Genomic DNA, 24,923 nt, shown 5'->3' on the forward strand with positions numbered 1-24,923 from the left:
GGGCACCCTGCAGGTTAGATAAAAGCCGATCCACACTAAGGCATGTCGTATGTGACGTTTCAGAACACTAGAGACAGAGAGAAGACTTTACACAGGACACTGGGGACTCCAGAGAGAAAAGTCATGCTGCCTACAAAGGATTAAAATCAGAATGGCATTAGACTTCTCAATAGTACCTTGAAATTCAAAAGAAAATTTAGCAATGCTGTTTTGCACCAAAAAAAAAAAAAAATCGCCCGTCTGGATCCTATACCGAGCCAAAATGTTTTGAATGTAGAATGAATACCTTTTTCAGATTTGCGAGGCCAGCAAATGCTAACAGAGTGCCTACTACGTGGCCCACAGCAGGAGGCACCGTGTGGCACATTCACTGCGCTGCACCGCCAACGCCAGATTACTCGCTGTCTACCCCACTGGGCCTAGGGTAGAAACTGGGTCGGATTCCTCTCGACACCTTCCGCATATGACGCAGGGTGAGCACATAAGAAAGGCACCCAGCCCGGCGAGGAGGAGGCAGGGAACGCTCGGGGGAGGGGTGACATCTAAACTGAATCCGCAAGGATAAGTAAAGCACAAATAGCGCGATGTTGGTCCAGGCTGCAGGAATAGGTGCAAAGGCTTGGGGACCTGTCATGATCCATCATTCTGCAGACCGCAAACAAGAGTCCTAGTCAATATGCAAACTCAAGCCAGGAACAAACGAATCAGTGCTCAAGCAGCACCAGTGATATTAGCAGGTATCTGGATTCGGTTTAATCACCACTTCTGGAATGAGGTGATACACAACTAAAATACAACCAATCTGGGCATGAAGAATGGGGACACCGAGGCAAAGGGCTAGCTCTGGGTATGACCTAAAGGTCCCTGGAGTAGCCTGCCAGCCCCATAAGGCACAGGCCACCATAAGCCCAACTGAGCAGAGGCATGCATAGGCCCCTGTGGGTACCCAGGATGTGGGGGCTGGGCTGGGCTGGGGGTCGCTGTGCTTGGTCCCTCCCTCCCCACGCCCACTGTGAAAGCCTGAGCTTTAAGGTTCAGAAAGATGCCAGGCCCAGAACCTGGGGACGCAGGCCCCAGGTCACCCGGTCAGGCAGCCAAACAGGCTGGGGACACTATATAAGTCTCCGGACCACCCACCCCCTGCAGTGCTGCCTGGCAGATCTCTGGTTTTCATGCAGATTTTCACTTGCTGGACTTGGAGGTCAGAAGAAACAGTCAAGGATGAGTAATAGTGGGGCCCTCCACCAGTCTAACTCAAATTTATGGAGGCAGCTTTCCAGATAGAGCCTCCCTCCCCCCGCCCCACGGAGGGAGGCCGCCCCACGGCTCAAGTCTAATTGGATTTCCACAGCCCCATGATGATTCTGTGCTCTGCAGTGGCAGCAGCAAGGTTTCTGAAATAGAAACAAAGTCAGGGGCCTCTTTGCTTTGCTTCTGTGCTGGTAACCCGCTGGGGCCTGAGCAGCCGAGAGAGCCTTTCCTTTCCAAACGGTCCTTTTCCACCCCGCTGAACAAGGCGTCCTCCCTCCCCAGGGCCCTGCGCTCTGCAGCCAAGGTCTTGGTGTTGCTAATGGCACACATTCAAGGTCGAGGAGCACACTCAGCGCTCCAGAGCCCAGCTCCGGGCGGGCACCGTGCAGCCAGGGAGCCCAGCCGAGGGGCTGCCTCCTCTCTTTGTAAGGATCTCCCCACTTTCCACCACCAGTTTCCTCCTTTGCTCATTTTACATTTCGCAGACGCAACACCTCTCAGCTGCGGATCTCGGAACATTGAACTACCTGTGTCTCTTTGTGTCCTCTGTGTCTCCGAGTTCTCGCTGTTCCGTATTACACAAGAGAGGTAAACTGAGGCGTGGGGACTCCACTGCTGTCAGAAACTGTCATGCCAAGTCGACTGCTGCCAACCCCTAACACGTGCACCCCAGACCCCTCCATGTGGGTACGGGAGGGCGGCTGCTCGGGCGAACTGGGCAATCGTGTGAGCAAGATGCAAGCGTGCGTGGGAGCCAGTGTGAGCGGGCAAGCGACAAACCCGTATGCAAGAGTGTGCGTGCCGAGTGTCAGTGTGTGTTGGGGGAGGCTGCGTGCAAGAGTGAGTGTGCACCGCACCTGTGAATGTGCATGTAAGAGGGCGGGGTGAGCACAGGTGTGAGCAGGCACGTGTGGGAACACGAGCGCGTACATGGGCATGAAGTGTGTGAGAGAGAACATGTCGGGGTGGGTGTGTCAGCGTACAGAGAGGGCCTGGACCCCAGGGCCACATTCGCTCCTTGAAACAGCTACCAGGTGAGGATGGGGAGCACCACTCCCACCCCCAACCCCACGGACTCACGCACCAAAGCACATGGTTAATGAAAAGGAACAACCCGCAAATCCAGAAGCCCAGTTTCCCCCTTAGCTCACTCCTTCCCTCCCGGCCCCTCCCGAGGCAAGCTGCAGCCAGGCCTGGGCTCCTGGGTTCCCACCCGGGCTCCAGCCAGCCTCGCTCTCTGACCCCAATTTTCCCACCCCAGAGCACTGTAGCAGTTTTCTTAAAGACAAGGAAAAAATCCTTCCTACTTCCCCAGGGAGCAATAAATACGAGGATTATGGAAGTGACATTCTGAAAGTGATCTGAACTACTTGGAAGAAAAGGAATGGACAAAAGACGGGGCATTTTGGCCCAGACTTCACTCAGAAACACAGGGAGGTTCTGTCCCCAGGGAGAGGACGGCTCATCTGCAGCGGCCCCCCATCTGCCTGTCTCGGGCGCTGCGCCCAAGCCAGTAGCAGACAGCCCAGGTCTCCGGTAGCAGAGCTCATCTGACGGGCCAAACACAAAGACAGGGCCCCGCAGGCCCAGAGAGGCTGCTGTCTGCAGACGGGCACACATTCCACTCCCCAGGCAGCGCCTTCCCTCATCTGGAAGCAATCTGCTTTTCCTTCCACCAAACCAGTGAGCTAAAGGAGAGGGCCTGCCCCCCACCCACCCGTACCTCGGTGACCAGCGGAACACCTGAGAGTCGCCAAAACCAGGCACAGGGTCAGCCTGGCCGGCACAGTGGACATTTGTTCACTGTTGTCCTAAACATTCAGTCCCTTTGCCCCGGATACAGACAGCAGTCCAGAGCACAAACTCTGGAATCAGACTGACCTAAGCTGACAGCCGGCTCCACCACCTTCTAGCTTTGTGGCCATGGGCAAAATGTTTAACTTCTCTGAACCTCAGCTTCCCCCTAAGTAAAATGGAGAGAGACCGGCTGAGAGGATTAAACAAGACACATGAAGAGTCCGCGCCACGCCGGACACACGCTAAGCACTTGGTGGGTAACAGCTGTAAGTGTCGTTGCTATTGCTCAGCTGATTCTGCATACAGCAGCCACAGAGACCCTTCTCAAATGCAGGCAGCTCTCTCACTCCTGTGCGCAAATCCCTCCGTGGCTCCTACCTCTCCTACCGTAAGAGCGACAGCCTTCAAGGCCCTATGGGATCTGAGTCCCATAACCTTCCCCCACTCACTCCACTCCAGCTATACCAGCTTGAACAAGCCTCATGTGCTCCTGCCTCAGGGCCTTTGCACCTCCTGCCCTGGAAGGCACCTGTGCCAGATATTCACAGGCTCACTCCATTACCTTCGTCCCATCTCCCTTAAATGTCACCTCCTAGGTAAGGCCTTCCTTCTGCACACCTTGACCCCTGCCTCATCCTCCCGCCCCCTTCCCAGCTTCTCTTTCCTCCATAGCAGTTGCCACCACCCAATAGACTACAGGATTTTAATTGTTTATTGTCTGTCTCCTCCACCAAAATACCACCTCTTAAAGGCAGGAATTTTTCTTCACTCCTGTAGCCCCAGAGCTTAGAACAGTACCTGGCCCAAAGGAGCCCCTCAAACGTGTGGGATGAACGAGTCTGAGGACACTCAGAGTGAACCCAGCAGAGGCGAGGACCAGAAACGCAAGCCCCAGGCCAGCTCTCCACCCACCAGGTGTCAGTCCTTGGAGGCTCGGTGCCCTCATTCCAGCCAATTCTCAAGGTCGCTGTCAGGAGATAACAACAGTAAGACCACACCTAGGTATATGCTTCCATGCCTGGCAGGGTGGAAAGCCCTCCAGAAATGGAAGACCCCAAAACTATTTCTCCCAGCAGCCAAATGTCACTCCTGGGTTGGGAGCCCTGAATCCCGAAAGGAAACCACAGAGAGTCACAGAGACACAGTTCCTGCCTCAAGGAGTCCAGCTGAGTTGGGTCAGAGGTCCCCGGACAGGGACACACAGCCCTGCTCACCACCGAACCCCAGGTCCCCACCATAAATGCCTGCACACCATAAGTGCTCATCGATGTTTGGCAAAGGCACAAATGAACGAATCCCACACATAAGCACGTAGAGAACAGACAGATAACCAATGTGAAAATCCCGAATAAACAGCAGTTGAACTAAAACAGCATGCGGACAGCAGCTACCACGGATGAGGCTGACAAAAGCAGGGAACATGTTTTCACTACAGTCACGTCAAGGGCAAGGGTGTTCTGAGGAAGACACCGGGAAACTGGCGAAGACAGCCACGGGGAACAAGTTCTAGAAACTTCTCCCCAGTGAACACACTCAGGAAGTCGGCCAAAACGCTGACTCCACAGCTCACGACAATGCGCTCGGTCGATACTGGCTGTAATTGTCTCAGTCCTCATGATTTTCTCGACACTCTGATGGAACACGCTGGAAACTAGGCAGAACACCTGGGTTCTAAGTCAGGCTCTCCCACCTAGGAGCAGCAGCTGGGGCTTCCCATGCGCACTCGTCTTCCTCACTCACAAAAGGACAAGCTGAGTGCAGCACCGTCCCGGCCACCTGGATGCTGGCACTCCCTTCTCTGGGACTCACCCACTCAGGGCACCAAGACCAGCCGAGTGACCGCTTTGTGCCGATGTCTTTCTAGACGCTGGACATGCGGCCGTGAACACACACAGCAACGCCCCTGCTCCCCTGGCGCTTCCTGTCCAGGGCAGCCCCCTCAGAACCTCAAATAACAGTACCTTTTCCTCCTGTGAGAAAAAGGACTCTCGTTTGCAAAGGGCCTTGAGCTTCTGCTGAGGAAGAGGCCAAGTCCACACTCTTCAGGACAGTGCGAGCTTCTCTGAGAAGCAGCAGCCTTGAACGCCGAGGATGGTCCTGCCAATGAGCCCTTCCTCCACCTCCCACAGAGCCATCACCCTTCCCACTTGGCAGAGGAAGAAGCGGAGACTTCACTCATGGCAGACTTGTCTGCTGGCCGAGGCTCAGTGGACCAGGACTCGCGAGTCCTAGTTCAGTCTCCCTTCCACACGCACGACCGCAGCTGCCTCGCTGAGCGGAAGGAGAGAGGAGCCCTCCAGGAAGAGACGGTCGCAAGAGATCAAGGCTCTCGTGGGGCACTCCCTCATCTCAGGCCTGCCGTCTGCAAAGCCCTTCCCCCAGGACCCCCCAAGCTGTGACTCTACCCTCCACCCGCAGGGCCGAGCCAACGGCTGCAGAAACACTGAGCCGGCCAGACAGGTGCCACGGACTTCCCCAGCAAGAAAGACTCCTTCCACCCAGAGGTGGGGCCCCTGTTTCCAGGAAGCAAAGACTGGGCCCAACCGAGAAGGTCCCTAGGCCTATGACCCATTCTCAGAGTCAGCCCCTCCTCTCCCCTCCTCCCACAGCACTGCAGACGCACCCACCCTTCCTAGGTGGGACCTTATTTGGAGCTCCCTGGAGGCCGTCTTACAAATGGCAAAGGCAGGTGTGTGAAGATTCTTTCAAGAAATCTGCCAACACCACTGCTGACTAAGTCTCCACAGAGTGCAGTGGGCTCACCTAGTGGGGTGACACCTCCTTGGGAGTTCCAGTCCAGGCAAGAGGGAGGCCCAGAGGAAGGGACATGAGACCCGGAGAAACAAGCAAATGAACAGGTCCAGAGTGGCAGTGCCCCTTCAGAGCGATATTCCCGGGCACCCAGACGGCTGGAGTGAGGCTGCCAGCCTTTGCCCACAGACTCCCAGGCCGCCATGTGGGTGGCGAGGAGGGGTAGAACAATGAGCTAACCAGAGTCGCCCTTTGTCTCAAAGGCACTGTGTGTCCAGACACAGCAGACAGTGGGACAAGGCGCGGACACGGGGTCAGCCCAGGTCAAGGGTGCCAGTCAGAGTGACAGAGACAAGCGCAGACCCTGGGCGGCTGTGACGAGTCCACGAGGCCCTGAGAAGAAATCCACGCTAGGCAAGACAGGACGAGGGGATGCCGTCACACAGAGCTGTCGTAGGGAGCGCACTCCAGGTGTGTTTTCTGAACGTGCACGTGTAGGCTGGGGACGGGAGGCTGCCGGGGAGACAGATCACAGGGCTCCAGGCGGAGGAGGACTCAGACCGAGCGGAATGGCATCCAGGAAGTTATCTCATGCAACAAGACATCTAACCCCACACCCTCAACACAACGTCCACGACCAACACACACGGGTTTGCTGGAATCCCCGAGGCAACAGGGAGCGCACTATCTCCTGGGTACCGATTTCTCTGTTGGATGGCTCAACTGTTAGAAAGTTCCTCCCAGACCTGGACCCAAATCTGATCCCCTGGAACCCCTCACCCAAGGCCGAGGTTGGGCCCTCAATCCTACATTTGCCGGAAGACTGTTACTATGCCCCTCTCCCGTAGCATTCCATAAAAGTAATTTCCAGACAAAATGAACATTCCCAAATCCTCATCCAATTTCCATGAAGTGTAGTTTCCACCCTCATAGTCACCCTCCCTGGATGACTTCAGATTTGCCAATGTCCCAACCAAAATTAAGTAAACCCAATGCTGCAGATGTGAGCCGACCGATTGTGGGCCAAGTGCCACACCCAGGATGGTACTGTGCTTCTTAGCAACCACATGGCATGGTTAGCTTATATTTTCTTTCATTTATTCTCATTTGTGTAGTCAGTCAACAAACATTAGCTGCCTACTACATGCTAAGCACTAAGCTAGGTACAAGGGATAATGAGAAAAATGTCATGTCATCTTTGTGTTCAAGGACACAGCCAACTTAGATAAAAACAAAACCAGATAAAATTATAGGGAAAAGGGCCAGGCCCAATGGCTCACACCTGTAATCCCAGCACTCTGGGAGGCAGAGGTGGGAGATCGCTTGAGCTCAGGAGTTTAAGACCAACCTGAGCAAGAGTGAGTCCCCACCTCTACAAATAAATAGAAAAATTAGCTGGGCATGGTGGCACGCCATGGTGGCAAGCCAAGGTCCAGCTACTCCAGAGGCTGAGGCAGGAGAATCATGTGAGCCCAGGAGTTTGAGGTTGCAGTGAGCTACGATGACATCACTGCACTCTAGCCAGGGTGACAGAGTGAGACTCTTCTCAAAAGAAAAAAAAATTATGGGGAAAAGAACATGTTGCTTAAGGGGTCTTATAGAGGCACTTACTAGAGGCACCTACCCCAGTAGGCAAGGAGGACACCAAGGAAAGAGATGATGCCTGGGGTGAGTCTTAAAACAACACAGACTCCTGCTGATGGCCATGGTGAAGCAGCAGGTCTGCATTTACCCTCTCACCTTAAACAACAAAAAAACCAGAAAGAACACAGGAAACTACTTCAGACAAACAGGCAGCATGAGACTGTCATCCCCAACAGAAGGGAAACAAGAAAGGTGAGTCCTACGATGGCCCAGCTTACTGCCTGGAGACAGCTTCCCGACGGCAGCCCAGAGAGGGGGGATTCGAGTGGAGTCCAGAGGTCTCACCAAGTTGAGGAGACGGAATTAGAGCGCAGCAGCTGGGATGTTTAGGGCAGAATACCTGAGAGGAGGGGACTGCACAGAGAGAGCGCGGGGAGACCTGTGGAAGAGTGGCCTGCAATCCCTGGCTGGTCTGCATACTTGTGGGGTGACACTCCACAAGACAGAGAAAAGAACCACTGGAAAGCAAAGGCCAAATAACCTGTGGAGCACACAAAGGGCCGGAGAGAATTCACATCCCACCAGTGAGAGCAGAGACCTCAAAACACACAGGGCATGCAGTGGAGCCCTCAGAAGGGTGTTGCCTTCGGGAGAGGCTAAATTAGCTCTAGACTAAAGGCTGCTCTGGAGCCTCCCTAACAAAGCTTAAAAGCAAACCTCAAACATATGAAACTGATCCCAAGTAATTTAGATGCATGCCAGAATAAAGTCCAGTACTATTTAAAGAAAAATAACAAAACCCAGCACCCGTCAACATTAAATTCACAGTGTCCAGCATCCAATCGAAAATGAGCAGGCATTCAAAGAAGCAGAAAAATATGGCCCATAATCAGGAGAAAAAAATCAATCAATAGAACAGACCCCAAAATAACAGAGATGATGAAACCAGTAAATAAGGATGAAAAAACAGGTATTATAAGTATGCTCTATATGTTCAAGAATGTAGAGGAAGACAAAAACATGATGAGGAAAGAAAGAGAAGATATTTTTTTAAAAGACTCAAACAGAACTTCAAGAGATGAAAAATATAATATCTGAAATGAAAAGTATATTAGAGGGAATTATTAAGATCAGATTAGACACTGCAGAAGACTTGAAAGACATAACAATAGAAACTACCCAAAATGAAGCACAGAAAGAAAAAAGACAAAAAAATTAACAGAGCTCAGCAACCTATAGGACAGTATCAAAAAGTCTAATACACATATTATTGGAGTTCTAGAAAGAAGAGAGAGAAAAATGGGGACAGAAAAATACTTAAAGAAACAAGGGAGGAAGAAATTTTCAAATCTGCTAAAACAATGCAGGATGGAAGGAGGCATTTCAAGCAAGATGGATCACACCAAAGACAACAAGAACAAGCAACTTGCATTACAGTAACGAAAAGGACAAAGGGGCCCCAGGTGGGGAACAATGAGGCCCTGATGGGAGCAGTCCCCTGGACCTCCCTTTGCAGGCCAAGGGGTGAACCACCTTGCCCTAGACAAGTGCAACTGATTTTTTGAACCTAAAGGCAGACTTTGCAGTTTCCTAAGCAGAGGGTACAGAGCACGGAAGAGAGGTTTGAGATCCAGCTGTGACATCTGAGCCCTCGGCCTGCCCCCTCCCCCATAAGAGGCCAACCCAGCCCAGATGGGGCCCAAGGGCGGACCTCATTTGCAACAAAAACAGAGGCAATGAAAACATCCTACCCATCTCAGGAGGTTCTTTCTCCTGTGACTGCTGGAATCAAATTAACTAAAGCCACAAATTACCTCAGGGATCATAAACCCCCGTACTTTACAGATGAAAAAAATCTAGGGCCCAGAGAAGTAACACAACTTGCCCAAGGCCAGCTGGGGCTCCTGACTCCCAGCGTGCTGCTCTTTCTGCTGACCCACCCTGCCTGTCACGGTCCCACGGCACTCTGATACCCTGCCCCGCTCTGGTCGACACGTGCTGTCTCCACACATCCGCTCTGGCTCAAGGCACAGACAGAAGCCCAGCATCGCTGAGCTCCTGAACTTCCACCGAGGAGGTGCTCAGTGTAGCCTCCGGCACGTGCACTGAGCAAAGGGTGCTTCCCCACCTGAAGGGAGGAAGACTGCAGGGCTCCCTAAGGACTCAAGGCTGGAGCTGTCCCCAGCCTGACCTCAGTCAGAGAAGGACAGAGAAATAGAGACAGACGAGAGATGCAGAAACTGACCCACCAAGCCAGCAGATGGCCATTACCAAGAATCCCCAAGAGGCAGGGATGGGGCTGGCGGGGAGGACATTCTTCTGGGCTCTAAATCCTGCTCCCTTATCAGATTGGCCCTGAGCCACACCTTCCCCCAGGAAAGGCACAGGAAGGAAGAGGAAATCGGCTTGAACTTTCCTTCTCTCCCCACCCCTCTGCCACAGTCCCCTCCCTCAGCCCCCTCTTCCCTGTGGGCTCTGGGTTGGGCAGCACCTCTTCCCAGAGGTTAAGAATGAGCAAATTCTTGGGCTATTCCTGGAACCTCGATTTTTATCATCCTTCCATTCTGGTCAATTCTGAGAGGCTAGCGGCTGGCCGGGAATGCTGGAGGGATCTGAGCCCGGCCCACCAAACCCAAAATAACCCCACACGTGCCTCTCTCAAGTCCTCATGGATTTGGCCATTTTGGGTGCGTGCATGTTTTCCTCCAAAGCTGCCCACGGGCTCCGTGAGGTCGGCCCTGAGGCGCCCGGGCAGAGCTGAGGAAGACAGAGCAGGCAGAGGTGGGAGAGCGGGGCAGAAGCGACAGAATCTAGGTCAGAGTCTAGGCAGCCCGGCTCCAGCCTTCCCTGCCTGGAAATGCAAGGAAAACCAGCCTGAGTTCCCTCAGCTGTGACACTCCTAGGCAGCGGCCTCCTCTTCCCTCAAGGGCCTCCACCTCTTTGGGAAAAGCGACACCACCCCCGCCAAGGCCTGCAGACGCTCTGACAAGGAGCTCCCACTATGGTGGGAAGAGATCCCAGCCTCCTCTCCCGAGGTGTTTCAAAGCCCTGCGATTATGAAGACGGATAATTTTTAAGCAAGCAAGTGGCCTAAGGGTCCTGAGGAAATGCATGAGATTAGGGACACGTCTCTTTTTAGACCACAAGTGCAGTATTCATTCATTCAAAAAATATTTGAGTGTCCACCAGGTGCCAGGCAATGAGATAACAGGAAAAGCACCAGTGAGGGGGAAACCAAGCCCTCTGCTCTTCAGAAGGAACACAGTGACAGTGTGCCACAAGAGAGATCAGGAGAGACGCTAGAAACACCCCTGCCTACGCAAGGACACCAGTGAGGGTGCAGCGTCCGGGATCTATAAGTCAGCTCTCTCGCAGGCAGCAGGGACACAGTTTGGCTTCGTGGAGGGTGGGCAGTCCCGGCTGCAGGGTCAGAAACGCCAGGGTCCGCCACTGGGTCTAGAACGTGGCAGCACCGACGTTTCAGTTCCTGCCATGAATCAGGAACGTGTTAGACGTATTTGATTAAGACAGCCACCCACCACCACAAAATGGAAATCGCCTTCCTAGGTGCTGCGTTAAAGCTGCACCTTTGTCCTGAGAATTCCTATGAGGGTTTCTGGGCAATAACTGCCAAGCTCTGGAGGGGTGGGGAGGTCCCTGGAGTCCTCTCTGCCTAAATTCCGGCAGGAGGAAAAGGCCGAGGAATTACTGCTTTGGCGGCAATGCTGGGCAAGGCGGGAAAAGGCAGGGGGGCTGTGGGTGCCGGCCTTGTCTCTAGACATCACCCCCAAAGCTGAGCTACCGCCACAGCTGCATAGACGGAGAAGACTCCTGAAGACCAAAGAGCCTCCAGAAGAACAAATACCTAATGGCACGATTTCAGGTCGCTGAAATTTTAAAGGCGGGGGGAGGGAGGAGGGGGTCTTCCCCTCAATCCCTCAAACTGTGGCTGGCCCACTGAGTTTCTTTCCATATTTGTAACCCACTCTCCCTTTCCTACTTCCCATCAACAAATATTTGCTGAGGCCCACTGTGTGTCAGGCACTGGATCCCTCCCCTACCCCCACAGAAGCTCATGGTTGGGGTAGGGGGTGGTGTCAGGCAGCCTTGAGCCGCGGTTCAGCCACTGCAGCAGGGTAAGGGTCTGCAGCTGACTCCTTCCCACTGCCCTGAAGCTGCTCGGAGGCTGACTGGCTGTTATGGGTGAGCTGGAGACCAGACGCTGCCTCTCCAATTCTCTTCTTTCCTCCAGCCCATTAGCCAGAATCTCAGACCACAAAACTCAATGTATCTGGTATAGGGACTGCTACCCGCCCCCAAACGGAGAAAGGCTCTGCTATCTAAAGAATCAGCCTCCCGGCGGGCGCGGTGGCTCACGCCTGTAATCCTAGCTCTCTGGGAGGCCGAGGCGGGCAGATTGTTTGAGCTCAGGAGTTCGAGACCAGCCTGAGCAAGAGCGAGACCCTGTCTCTACCAAAAATAGAAAGAAATTAATCGGACAGCTAAAAATATATAGAAAAAAATTAGCTGGGCATGGTGGCGCATGCCTGTAGTCCCAGCTACTCGGGAGGCTGAGGCAGGAGGATCGCTTGAGCCCAGGAGTTTAAGGTTGCTGTGAGCTAGGCTGACGCCACGGCACTCTAGCCCGGGCAACACAGTGAGACTCTGTCTCAAAAAAAAAAAAAAAAAAAAAAAGAATCACCCTCCCTTGCCCCAGAGCAGGGGGCAGGCAAGCTCACACTCAGGAGCCAATTGCCCCCAACACCTGGCTCACAAAGAGAGAGTCGAGTCCACCCACCTCAGGTGACGGGCACAGCACCACCAGAGCTAGCTGCAATGCGCACCCAGGAAACCACAGCGGCTTCCCCTCTTGGCATACGTGTGTTCTACGAGTAGCGTTAGCATCCCAAAGGCCAGCAGCTCCAGCAGTGTTTGCAGAGGAGAAGACAATGCGAACATTTCAGGTCCTCCAGCTCCGGGCTCTGAAAGCTTCCCCCTGTCAGGGTCATCCGAGTATCAGGATGTCAGCTCCCCGCAGGCAGAGGCCCTCCCTGCCCATCTTTTCCAGCCTGCAGCGTCCAGGCCACAAGCAGGTTTGAAGCACCCACCAGTTCACCCAGCCCTGGCATGGTGGCCGTGAGCCTTGCCTACCCACCCATCTCTAACCTCTCTCTCCACCAGCTGAGTGCGGTCCCTCTGGGAAAGCCACACACCTACACCAGAGACGCCGCCACCGCTGTGTTCCCAAAGAACAGTCCTCAGATCCAAGGCATAGTCCCCTGGGCATACTCAGGGAAGAGCCACCCCTATCCTTACAGGGACATCTGAATCGATTAAACAGCTGAGAGTTATTTGGATAAGCAGTGGGAAAGGTAGATGATGAAACTGGGTGATATCATTTTTTATGTCAAATTAGGCATGAGACTTCCTAGCTGGGTCACAGCAGGCATCTGCTCTGGGTCCTACACAGAGGGCTCCGGCCGCCTCTACAGCAATCTCACCCCTTCCTACTTGGCTTGCTACCCTCACAGCCCACTCCTGGGGGCCACAGGTGCCATGGGACCAAACCCCAGGGGGAAACAAGAGAAATGGATAACACAGAAATAGGCGCTTGGCAGTCACAAACACACAGGGCCGAGACTGACCTACCCCACGCTCGGCTGAAGCTCTGCTATCGCTCAGCGCACCTGGGCCAAAAGACACCGCAGGCCCTTGAGGAATCGAGGAATCGAAGTGCCCAATAATTACTCGTCTCAGTGACAGTCTCACCCTTGAGCATGTTTTAATCCGCTCTCACAGCCATGCGGAACCAACAACGGGGGCGTGGAGACGCAAGCAGAGAAGTTAGGAGTCAGAGGGGCCTCCTGGGTCTCTGTTTATGGGGAGTTTACCTACTAAATGCCTCAAATTAGCACAGCTGGAGCAGGCTGAGGCCCTCCATCCAGTTTTTCCAATCCCTTGTCCAAAGGAGTTGCTGAGGTTCCCCATCCTGCCTGTGATGCCAGACTGCTCGAAGGTCTGCAGAGTCAGCACCGCGTGTTGTCATCAACACGGAGAGCTGGTAAGCGTGAAGCCTGGAAGCCGGTCAGACTCATTAATCCTGCGACGGGAGCACAGTGCTGGCACCCCTAAGTCACCTGGATGCATCGGGGAGCTCCCAAGCGGGGCGCGGGGCCAGGCAGTGCTCCCTTCCCACCGCAGCCTTCAGCGACTCCCGTCACCGAGCGCCGCGGCTCTCCCACGGCACAGTTGAGAACGGCCCAGAGCTGAGCTGCGGGGGTGCAGGACGCTTCAGAGTGAACCTTTTCAGCCACAAAACATTTCTTTTCCAAGACATGCAGAGAGAGAGCAGGGAGATAATAAAACACCAAGGGGTTTCAAATGTGAAAGCCCACTCTGCCGCTGTTCTTGTTTGATGAACGCACAAACCGCCGGGCGGATGACAGGCAGGACAGCGCTGCCGTGCGAGGACAGCGTACTTTATCCGGTCCGCCTCGGACCCCGGAGAGCCGAGTCTCACGCGGGACCAGTGCTGGGGAGAACTTCTCCACCGGCAGCTCCACCAGCAGCCCCGACACTGGGACTCAGGGTTCATTAAGGACGCGTCACTGGCCCCTCACCTGCCTCCTCCCGCCTCCTCCTGCCCTTGGTGACATTTCACAGGAAGGGAAGCCAGGTGAGAAGAGACAACTGTAGAAACGAATACCTTGTGGGAAGTCAGATGTCAAGTCCACTGTGAGCTGGCTGAGAAGGAAAAGCGAAGTCTGTGAATCACATAGACCCAGGCCCTCTTATTCTACCCGAGGTTAGGATGGGATGGGGAGGAGCCTGGAGGACAGTCTGTGCAGTATTGTTGAGAAAATGAAGGAATGAAATCCCAGCAGAGGCCTGGGCTTGGGGTGCCCAGCTGGCTCTATTAATGACCTATTACTCTTTGATTCATTTTTCAGAGGTGCCATGAAAATCAGCAGCAGGTACCAGGAAGCCAAGCTCTTGGCAGCTTTCAGAGGGCAGGAAGGTTCCCCCGCTACAGCTCTGGGCAGCCTGGGGCAGGACACACTGTCTATTACAAAGCGCAAACCTCTCCCAGCACCAGCCCCCCGCCCACACACACACACCCCGAATCCACCTCAAATGATACTCTAACCCAACATGCCGATTAAGTGTCCTGCCCTTGCCCATTTCCCTGGCTGACTCATCTGGGAGCAACAGTGGGCTGGGAAGAGAAGGGGCTGGCATTATCTTCCAAAGATCTGTGGAGTCTATCTGCACATATTCTAATTCTCCTGCTCCTGGGCACTGGGAGGGATTGCGCATCCATACCCGCCCCTCGATGAACACAGATCCCTTTGACATGACGTGGCCAGTCCTCTGCTCACCCCCGAGGTTCGCTGGTCCTGTGCCTTGCTTTCTTTCACCCGCAGTAGGTGGATACTACAATTGTAACACTTCAGGGCCTCGATGTCGAGAGGTCTCCTAGATTCTGTTTTCACCTAAAAAGCCAGTTTCCTTGACGGTGGGAAACCACACAGCAGGGGAGAGGCCCAGCTGAGAGCCCTCGCCAACCACCAGGCGTGTGAGCGAAGCTCTCTTGCGCAGTCCAGGCCCGCAGAGCCGCCAGCTGACCGCCACCGCATTAATGAGCTCAGGCGAGACCACGGAACCCAGCCTGGATGGCTGCCCCACGGTATGGGAGCGAATAAAAGGGTGGTTGTGTTAATCCACTCAATTTGGGGGTGGTCTATTATGCAGCATAGATAATTGAAACAAAACGCATTCAGCAAGTCTACGCAGCCATTGAGAAGAATGAGGTCGCTCCGCATGCACCGACGCGGGAAGATGACTAAAGAGGTGGCAACACAGTAAGTCGAAAACAATTCTATTACGGAAATGGAGAAGATGGATCGGTGGATGGCTGGATGCTAGTCTATCATAAAAATATCCGGAAAGAATACAAACCAAAGTATTATCTATCGGTGATTATCTCTGAAGGGTAGGATTATGGGAGATTTTCCTTTTCTGAAGTTTATGTAGTGTTTGAATATTATAATGAGTTTGTACTATTTTTGCAACCAAAAAAAAAGATGCTTTTAGAAAATTCACCTTGCATTCTGCTACAAGCTAATTTTTCCTATAACATCCCTTTTCATCCCCTCATTCCACCGTTCAGGGACAAATACAAGAACCCCATCGCAGCCTCCGAAGCCGGGGCTCCTGGGTGGCTCCCCCTCCCCTGCCTGGTGGCCAGGCTGTGGCCGTGACGGTCTCCTGTAAGGAGCAGTCAGTGCCCCAGTGCAAGGAGGATGATGCAGGACACCGTCCTGTCAAGGGCAGGGTTGGGTGGAACTCTCTGTGGATCCACAGAGAAACTCAGGGACAACGGGGCTAGGGCCGAGGGAGGGGTGGGATTGGGGAGGTGAAGGAAGGGGCTCTCTGAGTGGCCGCAGGGCTGGCTGGGGAACTTGGAGGTCAGGGTGGAGGTGGGCATGGCCTGGGTGGAGCAGGAGGTTGGCCCGCAGCGGAGGCCAAGACGGGCAGTTCCAACCCCCTTCTCTCCCTGCCACCCCCACGGCCTGGATGGTGGGTGACGGTCCCAGCCCGGAGCTTCCTCCCAACCCCACCCATCCCCAACAGCAAGTCAGTGGAAGCCAATCTGAACTGCTGCTAATTTAGAGTGACTCACACCATGGGTGATGCTGTCAGCACCCCCCACATACACATACACACGCACGTGCACACACACATACACACGTGCGCGCGCAGGTCCCACATGCTGCAGACAGCACTCCTAATAGTCAACAAATCCAAACTCTGGCTTCAAACCTAATTGTCTTCCTGGGGGACCCAAGAGCTCTTCCTCACTCAGGTCTCTGCAATCTACATGTCCAGTTTTTAAACAAAGCTGTTTAGAATCTTCCAGGATTGAGACAAGTGGAAAACTGCAAGCCCAGACCTCTACCTCATTTTCTCCAAAACAAAACATGTCACTCTGCATGTTCACACACCCAGAAATACATGATCCATTCAAACCCAGCCCGGCACCCTGCCCTTCTGAGCCCTCCCGTCAGGCCTGGCCCAAAGGGGCATCAGGGACTTGCTGAGGCAGGGTCTGCTCCCTCAGTCCCTGGCGCCACCCCTAGGGCTTGCTGGGGAGCTGAGTCCCCACACCGTGGCAGGTGGCCAAAGGAGAGGCCACAGACAGGGCTACCAGCTACTGCGCTGAGGTTTTACCTGCCAGCTACGGAAGGCACTCACACCACAGGTACATACGGCCCTATGGCGAGGCCATAGGTGGGCTCTCCACTGAGTCCCGCAACAACGCGGGAGAACACCCTCCCACACAAACCCATACGGCACACCCAGCCACACTCGTGCGCGCACACACACACACAGACACACACGTGTGTAAGGCTGTGTACCCTGTTCCAACATTGCTCTGAGTATCCCCCCACCCGACATCACCTCCCTCGCCACCCACTGCTCTCAGAGGCCCTCCCCCCAACTCTGAACCTGACACACTCCCCTCACTGGGAGTGGAAGGACCAGGCTGTGTATGCTGCCAGACACACATGCACCCCCTGGCTGGGGGAGGTGTGCCCACAAGTGTGCACACAGCCGAGGTCACCGCCCACCAGGGCCCAAGGAGGCTGCCCCAGGCAGAGTTAGACTTTGTTCCAGTTGTACAATAACATATTTGCTTTAATTTTTGTTTGTAACCTGAAGAAGGGCCATTTTCTAAATTTGCACAAAGGTGCTGTAAGGGTTAGCAGCAGCCCTAAGCTACCAGGGCCCAGGCCAAGGCCTCACCAAGATCCTGCACCAGAGACCACGGGGCCCTCCAGGGACAGCCAAGCCTTCCCAACAAGGGGAGGGGACTCCAGGGGGAACCCCCTGAGCTACCTGCCTCTTCAGACGCCCTGGACCGTTCTCCACCCATCTTTTCCTGTTCCCATCACCAGGTCAGAGGCTTTAACACATGTGGACCACTGAGAGGACAACTGGCCACAGGCTCTCAGGAAGCGAATACTGAGTGCATCATCAATTTCCAGCCACCCACTGTAAGGCGGGGGTGAGGGAAGACACAGGTGGGGCGGCAGGGGTGTGGCGAATTCAAAGGCACAGGTAACAGTGAACAATGTCCAAAAAAATCGACATGTGGCTCCAAAGTGCAGACTGAGACACGCAGGGCATGAAGCGCACGAAGCCAGCAGGGGGGCTCCTCCGTCTCCCATTCTCAAGAGCCCAGCCTGGTTCAAGCCGAGTTTCTGTGTTTTTGGTTCAAGAGCAGGGAAAGGGCTGGGAAGCCTTCCTGCACCCAGGCAGTCTCAGCTCATTATGCTGTGGCTAAGACCGAAGCTGGAATTATTAACTTGTAGGGCTGCGGTCCAGCAATGGAGCCTTCCAACTCTTCGCTGCAGAGGGCAGGAGGCAGAGAGTTAAAATGAAAGTAGCAGCAGAGCCCTCAGCACAGGACAAAATTAGGCAGCAGATCCCTAACCCTACCCCGCCAATGAGTGTGGGGCAACCATCTCTGTAAGCAACCTCTGCCCGCACCCCTTGGCTCCCATCAGAAATCAGGGCCTCCGGTTTATTCATTAACTCCATGCTTTCCTCCACAGTCCACCTCCAGGCCAAAGGAAGAACAATTAGGGAAGCCCCAGGACTGGAAGCCACAAAGCAAGCGTGCCCTCGGCCACTCAGAGCCCGAAGGAACCTCGGCAATGGATCACCCAGCCTCCAGCCCTGCGGGTGAGGAAACCGGCCTAGGAAAGCAATTAACCTGCCAAAGGTCACCCTGCAGTTAGAGGCAGGAGCCGAGCCAGGGGGACCTCCCACCCCAGAGCTGGTCACATTCCAGAGGCTCAAGAGCATGACAAGAATGGCAAAACCGAAGCCCTCGGAGGCCACGGCCACCGGAGAGGATAAGCTTCCTGTCTGCAAAGTCCTTCGCTCAGGTCTCCCTCATTGGTCACCTGGCTGGAAATGGCTGGTGATGTCAGGAGCTATCTGTCTCCCCAAGGCCAGGCGGGCACCCCGTGGAGCTCCCCACCAAGTTCTGTGTGGCACGGCCACCGGGAGCAGGCCCCACAGGCTCTGTGATGGCGGAGGCTGTGCCACGCAGCGGGACTGTCACGCCCTTGTCCTCAGGTCCTGCCCCCTCTGCCACCTGATCTTCACCAGACGGATTTTCCTCAGCCCAGGCCCCCGTGCCCAACTGCAATGCACAGTCCAACGACAGGCGGTGCCCCAAATCCCAGAGCTGCGAGGATGAAAGGAGACACCCATGCAGGCCCCGGGGAGGAGGGAGGAGGGAGGAGGACTCAAAATGGGAGCTCACACATTCCTGCTGCAAGCAGGCTCAGGGAGGGACCCAGCGGATTCCCAGGCCGCAGGGCCTCGGTAAGCAAGGCAGGCACTGCAGTCCCGGCACCTGGCGGCAGCCACCTAACGCTGGAGAGGGGCTCCTGGCCCTCGCCGCTGCCGCTGTAAAGAAACGATAGCCACCTCAAGGGACTCTTGTGAAAGTTAAATGAGATTTAAGTGGCAACTTAGTACGATTAGATTAAATTAGCTGTGGACATATGTAAAGGGTCTGAAACTGTCTGAGGATGATGACAAATATGAATACCAGCATCCTGAGTGTAATGTGCTAAGCATGGCAGGACAGTAAGAGACCTGAGGCCCCTCTTGGGCCACCAAATAATCCCTGCTGGAACTCACAGACAAGGGAATCTTTCGGCAAGATAAACCACCAGCCAGCACCACTCTGCCCCTCTCCCTCCTTGCCAGCCACAGCACTGGGTTCACAGAAACCAAGAGACTGACAAATCACCCAGCAGGGAGAAGCCACAGGGATAAAATGCACATAAATTAAAACATAAAAAGGCCTCGGTTTGCAGCAGTACCCCAAGGAACCTGAATCTGCACCATCCCCACCGGGCCCAGCTCTGGCCCACAGTAGCTCTGCAGGGCCTGGATGCGCAAGCCTAGGGACAAAGAATAAGCCCCCAGCAGGACCCCAGAGCCTGGCAGAGCAGGGAGAGGACCCAGGGCATTCCTGCAGCCACACAGGTATAGAGGAACGGAGGCACAAGGACTGGCCAGGGGTTCCCAGTTTCTTTTCTGGCCTGCTGGTGGGAGGCCCCTCCACCCTCGCTCCCAAGCTTGCTGGGAGGAGACAGGAAGCAGGAAGCTACAGGCCTCTCCCTCAGCTTCCTCCACAAAAATGGGGAGGCCCAGAAAGAATCTAAGAGTACCATCGGCCACCAATCAGAAATGGAGGGATTCCATAGAGTTGAGCTAAAAAAGGAAAAAAGAAAGAAAATAAAACAGTTTGGAGAGAGTAATTCTCTCCTGGCCTAATTTAAGGAGCTTATAAATCAAAAGCGAGGGCAGAGGGGCAACTAGGAAATGTCAACATCCTAGTCTAGCCTCCCCAACCCACAGTGAAAGGGCAAGAGAGACCTTGACTTTAGACAGAGTTTGTTTGCAGTGCAGTGGCGCAATCACAGCTCACCGCAGCCTCGAACTCCTAGGCTCAAGCGATCTCCCACCTCAACCTCCCAAAGTGCTGGGATTACAGGCGTGAGCCGCCGTGCTTGGCACAGAGCTTATAACACACAGACTTTCAGAGCCCCTGCCTCACAATAGGCCAAGACTGACACTGACCTGTTTTCTTTCAATTTCCTGTAATCACTTTGGCGGCTGACAAATAAGAGAAGATCCCAGGATATTCCTGCAGGAAAATAAAAATATTAGGTCATCACTTTGGTATGAAGCCACTCTAGGGTGAATTCTGTCCAGCAATGACCACTTTTTGGAGCAGGAGTCTCCCACCAAGAACAGGCCAGAAATGGCAAACAGGTCCAGCTGCTGTGCCAATCCCACTCAGCTAGCGGTGGGTACCCAAAGCATTATGAGGAGAACCCAAGCCCTGCTCTGCAGGAAAATAGCAGCAATCGATTAGTGATGTCTGCTAGGGGCAGTTACAGAAGTAGCAGAGTCCACGCCACCTATCTGCCATCCCTGGGCTACACGTACCCTGGCATCCAAGGATTTAACATTTACAATTGTGACCACTCACCAGTGACCCAAAGTTTCAAGATACGTAAAAATGTATACAACTTTAGTGAGAAACGCGTCTGGTTCACACTGGCTGTGAGGCTGGGGTGAAGGCACAGGCGGCTGCTGTTCTCATCTCTACCATCCAAAGCTGCTCTCGCGGGACAGCAAACACTTGGTGGAAATGGCCATCGAGTAAGAGGGAAAACTGCAGCAGAAGTTGAAAGGGCAGCTAACCTGGGGTGTGAGGACATATACAGGAAACACTTGACTCTCTGCGGAAACATGACTCCAGAGAAAGCCAGGCCCGTGTACAAGTATTGCTGTGGACGTGAATTTGGTATGAGAGAAGGTACGTGACTCATAAGAACATCAGGGGCCCGCGCTGTGCCGACTCTGTCCCAGGTGTGTCTCTCAGCAGCGAGTGCAGGGTCCGGGATCATCAGAGGCCGTCAGAACCCATGCCCCAGAAGGACTTAAAATCACGTTGGACTCTCGTCATGTATCACACAGTGTGCGGAACGCACCAGAGAACCACCCAAGGAGGTGCATCGAAGCCAGGAGACAAGTGCAGACAGAAAATGCCACAGGAGTTCCAAGGAAAAAGAGGTTGTTTGGCATAGGTGGCCAGGAATGCTCCATGCAAGGAGCTCAGATGTGAGCCCTCTGCTCTCACTTTTGATTTATAAGCTCCTTAAATTGGGCCAGGAGAGAATTACCCTCTCCAAGGTCTTGAAGGAGGGGAAGGATGGAACAGAAGCAGCAAAGGGCATTTTCACAGTCACCTTGCATCCCCTTCACCCTTTCCCCACCGCTCCAGCCACTCAGCTCACAAGGTCCTGTCCCTACTTCCACTGACCCTGATCCTGCTGGGGTTCACTGCCTGCCCAGCACTCCTCACCTGCCCAGCCACTCTCCCCGACTTCTCCTCTTCAGACCCCAGACTCACCCTCCTTAAGCCTAGCCCTGCTTCCGTAACCCCTACTCAAAAACCTGCGTAGTTTCCAGGGCCCCCAAGGCTGACTGCTGTCCCCACGGCACCAGCTTAATGCCTGCACACGGGGGGCACTCAGTTTCTCCTGAATGAACGACTGGACAGACGGAGTTCCGTGGCTGGAGAGTTGAGGCCACCGACAACATGGCCACTGTCTACCTGTCCAGCCTTTTCCCTAGCAGCTTCCCCGCACACATCCCACGCACTGGCCCACCTGGCCCATTCGCACACCCCAGTACTTCCTCAGCACCTGTCCTCAGGCCGATCCGTCCTCCCTCGGCCGAAATGCAAGCCACCCTTGGAGGTTCGTGTCCACCACCGCTGGCTGCATGAAGTGTTGCTCCCCCATCAGGGTGACTGATCCCCCTGTTTGAACCCATAACACTGTGCTCTCAGAAGCCACCTGCCTTGTACTTCGATTATCATTTTTCGGACCCCTTTCTTAACCTCTTACAGATTACAAGCCCCACGAAGACAGGGACGTTTACCTTTTTTATTTTTGCATCATCAGAACTCAGCATAGACTCGTGTATATCACACACACCCCACACTGTGGAATTCACTAAAGAATCACCCAAGGAGGTGCATCACAGGCAGGAGACAAGTGAAGACAGAAAACGCCAGAGGAGTTCCAAGGACAAAGAGGTTCACTTGGGATGGGTGGCCCGGGAACGCTCCGTGACAGGAGCTCAGTCGTGGCAGGTCCCATGGAACAGGGAAGGGCACTGCAGGAGAGTGGAAGTGGACGCACTAAGGGGCCGAGAAGGAATGGGCAAAAGCACACGGTAGATCAGCGTGGCTAGAGCCGAGCTCCTGGCGGGAGCAGAGTGGGCAAGGAGGCTCGCCAAGCAGGCTGCGCCGGGCAGGAAGGACTCTGAGTGCCAAGCGAAGCACCTGGATAGGATCCACTCCCTCTTAGTCAGTGGGGATGACAACCACAGCAGGCCTGGGCCTTCACGGGAGAAGAAAAGAAGGCTTGTCCTCTCCTGTTCCAAGCATATCAGCCCAGTCTCCCCAGCTAGGTTATAAATAACAGCCACCATTTACTGCACACCTGCTGTATATGAGGCCCTAAGCTACGCGCTTCACATACATTATCTCACAGCTCCTTCCCACAGCCCTGAGAACTTGGTACTGTTATCCCCATTCTGCAGCCAAGAAGCTGAGGCTGGAAGAGGTGAAGGCACCCTCATTCCCTTCACAGTGCTGGGATCACAGACACAGGGTTGAGGGAGGACACTCCTGCCAGCCGCCCCAGGCCGAAGGAGCTCCCATTTAAGCTGGGCTGCTTCTCACAGCTCTCCTTATTAATTCCTCAAGGGCGGCACATAGTAGGAGCTTAATAAAGCACACAAAGCAGAAGGTAGACTGGTGGTTACTAGAGGCTAGAAGGCAGGGAAAATGGATATAGAATTTCGGTTTTGGAAGGAAAATGGATATAGAATTTCGGTTTGTGCAGATCTGCTGCACAACGATGCAAACAGACTTAATGCAACTGAACTATACACTTAAAAATGGTTAAGATGATAAATTTTACATTGTGGTTTTCACCACAATTAAAATTTTTTAAAAATAAAGCACATTGTTAATTGACTGATTGGCTGCTGATATCTTATTCTGTTATTTATCTGATGCTGGAAGACTCTGGAAACATTTTAATCCAATATCCCACCAAAACGGAGAGTTGGAAAAGGGCAGTAAGTTGCCCGAGATTTCGCAAATAAGTGGCGTTAGGGCGAAGCGAAGGCTCAGTATGAAAGAAGGGCAGAGAGGCGGATGGCACCGAGAAAGCACAAGGCAGGAGGGGTCAGAAGCCAGCTTCTTTCACTTAACGAGCTTTGTGACCTTACAGAAGATATTTATTCTCTCTGAGCTTCATTTTCCTAACCTTTAAGAAGCCAATTAAAAGTAGCATAAACTTTATACGATTACATACGAATCAAAATTACATACAGCTAATGTGCATAGAAAACACTTGGCCAACTAGAAATCACTGTATCAACACAAGTTATTGTTATTAATATTAAATATCTGTTCACAGATTTAAAGAGCCCCACCCGAAGATTAAAATCTGATTAAGTGGGACCAAAAAAAAAAAAAATCCCACTCCTTTCTGGTTCACTCTCAGCTATTCAGGGCTTTGCACACACTGGGTCTTCCGTAGGTGAGGGCAGAACTGCATCACACTTCAAGTTTTATCCACCGTAGTCCTATTCCTTCCCTCACCCCAACCCACCACAGCCCAGCCCCACCGGCCACGCCAGGACCAGGCAGAGGGTGGGAAGCAGTGCGATCATCTGCCTCTGGCTGCATTCCTTAGCTAAATATAAATGATTTGTCCAGCCATTGTTTGAAATTATCCATAATCCCCCTCCTCCCTTCCCATTACTTATGACGGCAACCGACTGCATATGTTTATGGCAAAACATACATACAACTTTCTCTGTGGCTATTTTTAGCAGAAAGAAGGGAGTCGGCAGATATGTAAGGGTCAGGACATGAGTCCTCAGTTTTCTCCCCTAGTCAAGGAAAGCTTCCTGGAGGAGGAAATACCTAAGCCACTCCAGAGAAGGGGACAGCTGCAGGTCAGAAAGGCACCCTCTCATAATGAGAGTTTGCTGCTCTGAACCAAGAGAGGTCTCCGCTGCCTTCTCACCCTCATTTTGGGGGCTGGGGAGGAAAAGTCAACGCAGCTCACGGGATCCCATACTATCTCAAGCTTCAAACTTCCCTAGACACTGCAGGCATTTTGGAGAAGATGTAGAGGAGACCAGTATCTTTTTCAAAGAGACAGGCGATCCAAGACTCTAGTTCTGACATGCACAAGAACAAATCTTGCTCTCTTAACAAGCCAGGTTCTTGTTTGGATTTTTTTTTTTTTTTAACCACAACAAAGTTTTTAAAGTCCCAAACTTGAACGCACAGATGGGCTACATCTCGGACCTCGGGGTGTGCCAAAGCCCTGTCACTCTGAGCGCTGATCTGCCAGCAGTGGCCCAAGGAGCGGGAGGGAGTCCGGGGTCTGCAGCCCGCATCCCAGCCCCGCCCTGAGGCCGCTTGGCCCTCCCTGGGGGCCTTGTATGGACCGTCCCAAGCCAGTCCACTGGGCCACACGGTCAGCCCTCGACAGCGTCGGCGGTCTCCCCTTCTGCTGCATCCTGCAGACCTCCCATCCCTCCGCCTGGGCTTTGCCGTCACTCCCCCGCAGCCGCTTTCCTCCGAGCCCTCCCCTGGAGACCCCGCTCCGCTCGGCGCCCGCGCCCCGCACACATCTTCCCCTTCCCGGACGGCTGCCCGCCCCTCCTGCGGCGCCGCCCGGGCCCCCGTCCTCTCGCCCCACCGCCGCCCGGCCCACGCCGCCTCCGCGAGCGCCCCCTGCCCCGGGCGTCCCGGCCGCTCCCCCTCTCGGGACCGGGTCGGGGGCTTGCCCGGCCCGCCCGGCGCCGGCCCGAGCGCGCGCAGCCCCGCTCGCTCCGGGCCCCCG

At 54.1% G+C, this 24,923-nt stretch overlaps 1 protein-coding gene across 3 annotated transcripts in view; it reads right to left on the reverse strand.

Annotated features, from left to right (window-relative positions):
• Positions 1 to 24,923, reverse strand: part of TSPAN9 (tetraspanin 9) — a 192,510-nt gene that overhangs the window by 164,755 nt on the left and 2,832 nt on the right. Inside the window, exon 2 of one of the 3 annotated variants that reach the window (XM_012651068.1) lies at positions 20,053 to 20,119. The exons of 1 other annotated variant lie outside the window; for it this stretch is intronic. The gene's annotated coding sequence lies outside the window, so the exon portion shown is untranslated. Of the gene's footprint in view, positions 1 to 12,181; positions 12,222 to 20,052; positions 20,120 to 24,923 lie in introns of those variants that run through there. One more of the 3 variants, XM_012651070.1, reaches the window with a different exon arrangement.

The sequence above is a fragment of the Propithecus coquereli genome, unplaced genomic scaffold (assembly GCF_000956105.1).
Source record: "Propithecus coquereli isolate 6110/MARCELLA unplaced genomic scaffold, Pcoq_1.0 Scaffold346, whole genome shotgun sequence".
NCBI lineage: Eukaryota > Metazoa > Chordata > Mammalia > Primates > Indriidae > Propithecus > Propithecus coquereli.